Below are 5329 nucleotides of genomic sequence, written 5' to 3'. Positions count from 1 at the left end.
CATCTACAAACTCTTCAGATTTTTAATCTTTTTTTTTTTTTTTTTTGCCAAGTTGACTGGTTGTCAGTGGACTTATCTGTGAACATAAATGGAAGAGGTTTCCATGGCTGCTGTCCCTTCTGTAACCATGGTTTCACAACAGGAAGCAACTGTGTGAGCTAAACTGAAGGAGAAGCATCTGCATTTGCCAATAGAAGACGTGAAGCTTGCTGGTGTCTGAGCTACAGCCTCACAGTGTGGAACAAACCTTCTGCAGGACAAAAGCATTTCCAGTAGAATTCCAGGCTTTCAGGCAGACTCTCCGCTACAGCTGAAGGATTCAACACCTCAGTCGGATGCGCCAGATCCTCAGATTGACCAATAGCTGCTGCTTTCATCCTTTTTCAAGGGGTTAAGTCCCAGGGGTGCGTGCGTGGGCGTGTGTGTGCAGTATATCTGTGTGGGGTGGAACCTATAGCAAAATAGACACTTCTGGTTTTGTACACAAGTGATAATGCTTTCAGGCACATGGTGGGACTCTTGGGGTGTCCTGCACAGGGTCAGGAGTTGGACTCAATGATCCTGAAGGGTCCCTTCCAACTCAGTTGTTCTGTGTTCTCACAGGAGCTTTCCTCTTCTCGGAAGTGTGTACTTATCTTTTTTCCCATTTCCCTGGAGGGACTGAATCCTAAACAGATTATTTTTATACCGAGGACTCTGGGAGTAGGTTTTCTCTCATTCACAAATGAAGAAAACGTTCTGGGAGCCAAAGGAGCAGAAATCTGAGATTTGTGGGTACTTTTAAGACCAAACGGAGTAGGAGTCCCCTGACCTGAGACACGGAGTTTTCTGTCCTTACAGCATTGAGTATATATATTGTTTGTTGTAACATATTTAAAGATGTCTTTAGTTTAAATCTTAACTTCATATAAATTATTGACTGTTTATGATCCTTTCGGGGAAGGGAGAGTTTGGGGGATTGTTTGGTCTTAAAGTGGTCCAAAGATTTCAGAACGAACTAATTTTAGCCTCAGAGGAGCGATGAAGCACATGTTAAGTTCATACTTGACAAGGCTTTGTAATAGTTCCGTGATTTATACAACGCAGTCAGCTGGCTCCAGTCGAAGCCCGAATTTGGGCATTGGGAGCTGAAGGACACCAGAACATCCCAACCCTGATCCTGCTCCTCCCTCTCTTTGCCTTCTGTGCCACAGATGGAGCCAGCGGGAGAGGACAAGCACGAACTGCAGCCGAGAAAGGGACACGATGTGAAGGGGGGAGCACAAGGCTCTGGGCTCTGCACCTGCAGCAGAAGCTGGAAGTGACTGTGGTTTGCTGCCTGTCCGTGCTTGCAGGTGTCCAGCTTTGTGTTCCCTGAGATCTCTGCTGCAGAATTCCTGGGATGCGGCGTTTCGGCTCGTTGGGATGTCAGCTTTGGCCTTCTGGACTGTGCTTTGTTGTGCTGCTGTTTGCATAAAGGCAAAGGTGATTGATTAGCAAACTATGTTAGAGGATAATTGTGGAACTACGTGTGTCTCGTGGTGTGGAGGGAGTGAGTCCGGCTGGAGAAGGGCGGAAGCAGGAGATGAAGATGATGATGATGATGGATGTTGCAGGCCCGTGTCAGACAGGAGATGATTTAAAAGCGGGGAGAGATGCTCAGTCCTCCACTTCTGGAGAAGTCCAAGACCCATTTTGTGCTCTCTGCCAGGAGAAAACGAGGCTCCCTGGCCTGGGGAGAGCAGGGAAGCTTAGCTGGTGTGTGGGTTTTGATTCCAGCCCGGGCAGAGCTGCTGTTGTAACCCAAGGAGAGGGGCTGCTGGAATGCGTAGGGAAGCACCTCTCCCAGCCCACACTGGTGGGTGCAACCTCGAGGGGCAATGACAGACTCTGGGCACCACCACGAGCCCTTTGTCAGGCCCTTTGCTGCTGGAGGCTGCTCAGTGCAGACCCAGGTGGAGGGCACAGCTTGCTCAAAAATTTTGGGTGGAAAACACAGTCCAGACATGGGTGAGAACCTCTGGATTTCAAAAGGCCTTGTTTACATTTCTTCTGCTTTACAAAGTCGTAACTGTTTAGCAGCTCTATACTACACTGCAGGAAAGAAGACATATTCTCACACTTTTCTAAGGAAGAGAAGCTTTTCTTATTAGAATTTTTTTATTTATTTTAATATAAAACACTGTAAAAAAAAAGCAACAAACAATTTGTTTTCTTAAACACACAGAACATGTAAATTTGTATCCGTAAAATCTTGGCAGGTGGATGTGGTGGGATTATTTTTGTCCTGTTCTGGTGCAGTCTACCTCAGTGTTTCTTAAGGATATTTTTAATACTACGCACCTCTAAACCTGTTTAAATATTTTGGTCTGGACCTATTGTGGATCAGGGAAAATCAGTATCAGCTGATTCCAATACCAGGGACCATTCATGAAGGGAATGGGAAAGAGAACAGTTCGTCACTGTTGATCCCTAATCTGAGCAGTAGTGACAATGAACCCATTTTCAAATTTGGATCTGATCTTGTCCTATTAGTTCTGTTGTGATTTTTAAAAAACAACACAACAAAAGAGCCATTTAAATGTTTGGACTGTAGTGAACTCATGACCTGAAAGAAGCAGGCTGCTTCCTCCTGGAGCAGCATGTGCCAGCATGGAGCGGGGACTGGGACCAGCTCTTGCTCTTGGGGTTGGATTGGGGTGTCTTGGTCCTGCCAGTGACCTCCTGAAATAAATCTTTCCCAGCATACCCTTGCTTTGATAACATTTCCAGTGGCAGTGATCATAACTGTGGAAAGAGAAGCTCTTTTATCTAAAGGAATATTGGAACCTCGTATTGGGTCTGGCTTTTCCACGTGGTTGATACTGGTTGGCCCTGTGAGTACACATGGTTTACAACACTCAGATCACTGAACCAGGGAGCGTGTGTTGCTCCATGGACAAGAGTCCATTCCCATGGCTCATCTTCCCTCTGCACCAAACGGAGCAGTTGTTTGTACCCAGCACTGTGTGTAAAGATTCCTCTGGTCATCCTTCCTACCTTGTGCCCGGAGTGTGGAGAGGTGTGTGGTACCAGTGGGGGAGGGTGTCGTGTTTCTCCTTTTTAAAAACAAATAACACTAGTAGTTGCTGCTCGTGGCTGTTCCTGATCACACTCAGCTGTAGAATTAGGAAGAATAAAATCACCCATAAAGCCCAGCTCTCACTGCTGGAAGATCCTTACTCAGCCCATAGCCAACTCTTTGGTCTCTGCAGCTGGAAGATCCTTGCCCCAGGGATGCCTCAATCCTTCCTTGGATCTCACTGATTCCTGCTCAGAGACATGAGGACTTTATACAAGTGGAGACCGCATGTGCCAGATGAAAGCTCTGGGGTGCTGTGAGCGCCCCCAGCCTGGGCAGGGGCGTTGAGCTGAGCCTTTCTTGCGGGGAGCTGCTGCTTTTGCTCCAGCCAGATCCTTATGGGGCGAGAATTCCCAGCTGCAGTGGATGCACAACATTCACTGCTGCTCCTCAGGAGGAGCAGGAGAGCAGGTGGGATGGCTGGAGGAGGGCAGCCAGCATCAGCAAGTGGGAAGCTCTTTCTTTCCTTGCATTAGTATTTACTGGAGGGTTGGCTCCTGCCCTTTGTGTGCAGAGAACGTCTCACTCGCAGCACAAGAGACTCTTCAGCCTGTCCAGGAGCAGCTGGAGCCTCCTGGACACAATCTGGCATCCCCGCATAGACAGAAATTCACTCTGTGGTGAATCATGAGGAGCAAGAAACAGCTCTCTGTGCTCTGCTGAGCTTTCACTGAGAAAATATCTGAAGTGTGAGGCTGGAGGTTTCTCAGAAAGGTTTCCACATAAATTCAATTGCCACTTCCTGAATGACTCTTGCCAATCTGGAACTTCTCTTGCAGGCCAGTGCAGTGCTGCAAAGCTTGGCTGCCAGGTTAGGAACGTGTCTGTCTTGGCTGCTTGTAAATACTCTATTGTGTTGTAAAATAGAAGAGCTAAAACTCTGTGCCAGCACTGGGTTGGGAAAAGTGATGGGAACTAGACCACACTGCAACGATGATCGTAAAGCAGCTGTGTGGATGTGGAAGAGGCTGCTTTTAGGTTGCTAAAGGGTAATCTTAATTTATGGGTAGTTTATCTCTTTCCTCCTAAATTTGTATTATAGCGATGGGACACTTTGCTTAATTTTAGTATGTTGCATATAATGCTGGGAAAAAAAAAATCTCAAAGTTGCTTCTTGTGTTACTGAGCTGACTGTGATGAAGGCAAGTAGGAAACGACAGGAGCCAGAAGGGTGCTGAGCCTCTGTTTTAGGGGAGGGAGGGAGGCAGTCGAGTTCCCTCTCAAGACCACTGTGACACAGAGACGGATCCTGAGGTCCCCCATGCCCTTCGCTGCAAGTGGCGATTCCTGCTACCAAGACTGGAACCTTGTTTTTACAAGTCAGAAAGTCAAATATCTTTGTGCCATAAAACCTTACTCTCAAGGCTGTGCTAGGTGCTCCCGTGATCCGTGCGGGATTGGTTCCGAGCCTGGAGTGAGCCAGGAACTGCAGATAAACCCTGTGATCTTCTTGCTGTGCCCTCGGAGGACGTGCAGGCACCCCGGTCCCTCCGAAAGAGCCCCTCATAATGTCCTGTGTGTGTGGTCCAGGGAAAGGAACTGTCAAATGGATTGGAATCAAGAAATAAGTTACTTCATGAAATTTGAAATAAGATTAGTTTGGTTATTTGTATGAATTTAATGGAATTTGGCCTTTTTATTACCTTCTGCTTGGCTCTGTTCCCTCTGCTTGGATTCTGTCTGTGAGTGTCGGTGTAAGGCCTTGACGTGTTCAGCCTCGTTACAAGCATCACAAGAGTGAAGCCAATCATCCAGTTGACTTCTGGAGGAACCTGACTGTTGAAAAACAACTCTAAAGTTACTGTGTTTAGCAAATCTGCTGTCATTAAATGTGTATTTCTTTTTAAAATGAATTTGCTTGTCCTTCTTGGAAGGAAGCACTTATTCTTGCAGTTTGGGCAAATTCACTGCAGCACAATGTAAGCTGTAAGGGGACAGGTAGAGAAATGACTTTTTAAATATTGTATAATAAAGTTAGTATTAACTCCTATGGCGTTATTATTTTTTTGCCAACAGGTTCGCAATCGGCAAAAAATTCTGTTCCTGGTGGTGGTTTTTTTCCCAGTCCAGGTTCCAACTGGTGGGATTCAAATAGTTTCTTTTCTCAGCCCTGAAGGTCCCTTGGGAGCAGGTGGCTGGGAAGACTTGGGATAGTCCTGGCAGCTAAAGAGGAACCGCCAGTGGAGGTTCCCGCCAGTGGGCACGGATGCTCTTGCTTAGCTGAGCCCC

The 5329-nt window shown here is 46.9% G+C and overlaps 1 long non-coding RNA gene across 1 annotated transcript; it reads left to right on the top strand.

Moving 5' to 3' along the window:
* Nucleotides 1-6: 6 nt before the first annotated feature.
* Nucleotides 7-5090, top strand: LOC108507975. Its single transcript, XR_001878307.1, has 2 exons — nucleotides 7-404; nucleotides 1194-5090. It is a non-coding gene; the product is annotated as an uncharacterized LOC108507975 (long non-coding RNA).
* Nucleotides 5091-5329: the final 239 nt, after the last annotated feature.

This window comes from Lepidothrix coronata, unplaced genomic scaffold, assembly GCF_001604755.1.
Source record: "Lepidothrix coronata isolate B3197 unplaced genomic scaffold, Lepidothrix_coronata-1.0 Scaffold277, whole genome shotgun sequence".
In the NCBI taxonomy this organism is placed as follows: Eukaryota; Metazoa; Chordata; class Aves; order Passeriformes; family Pipridae; genus Lepidothrix; species Lepidothrix coronata.
The sequence above is the reverse complement of the archived record's forward strand: the minus strand, read 5'-3'. Positions and strand labels throughout refer to the sequence as shown.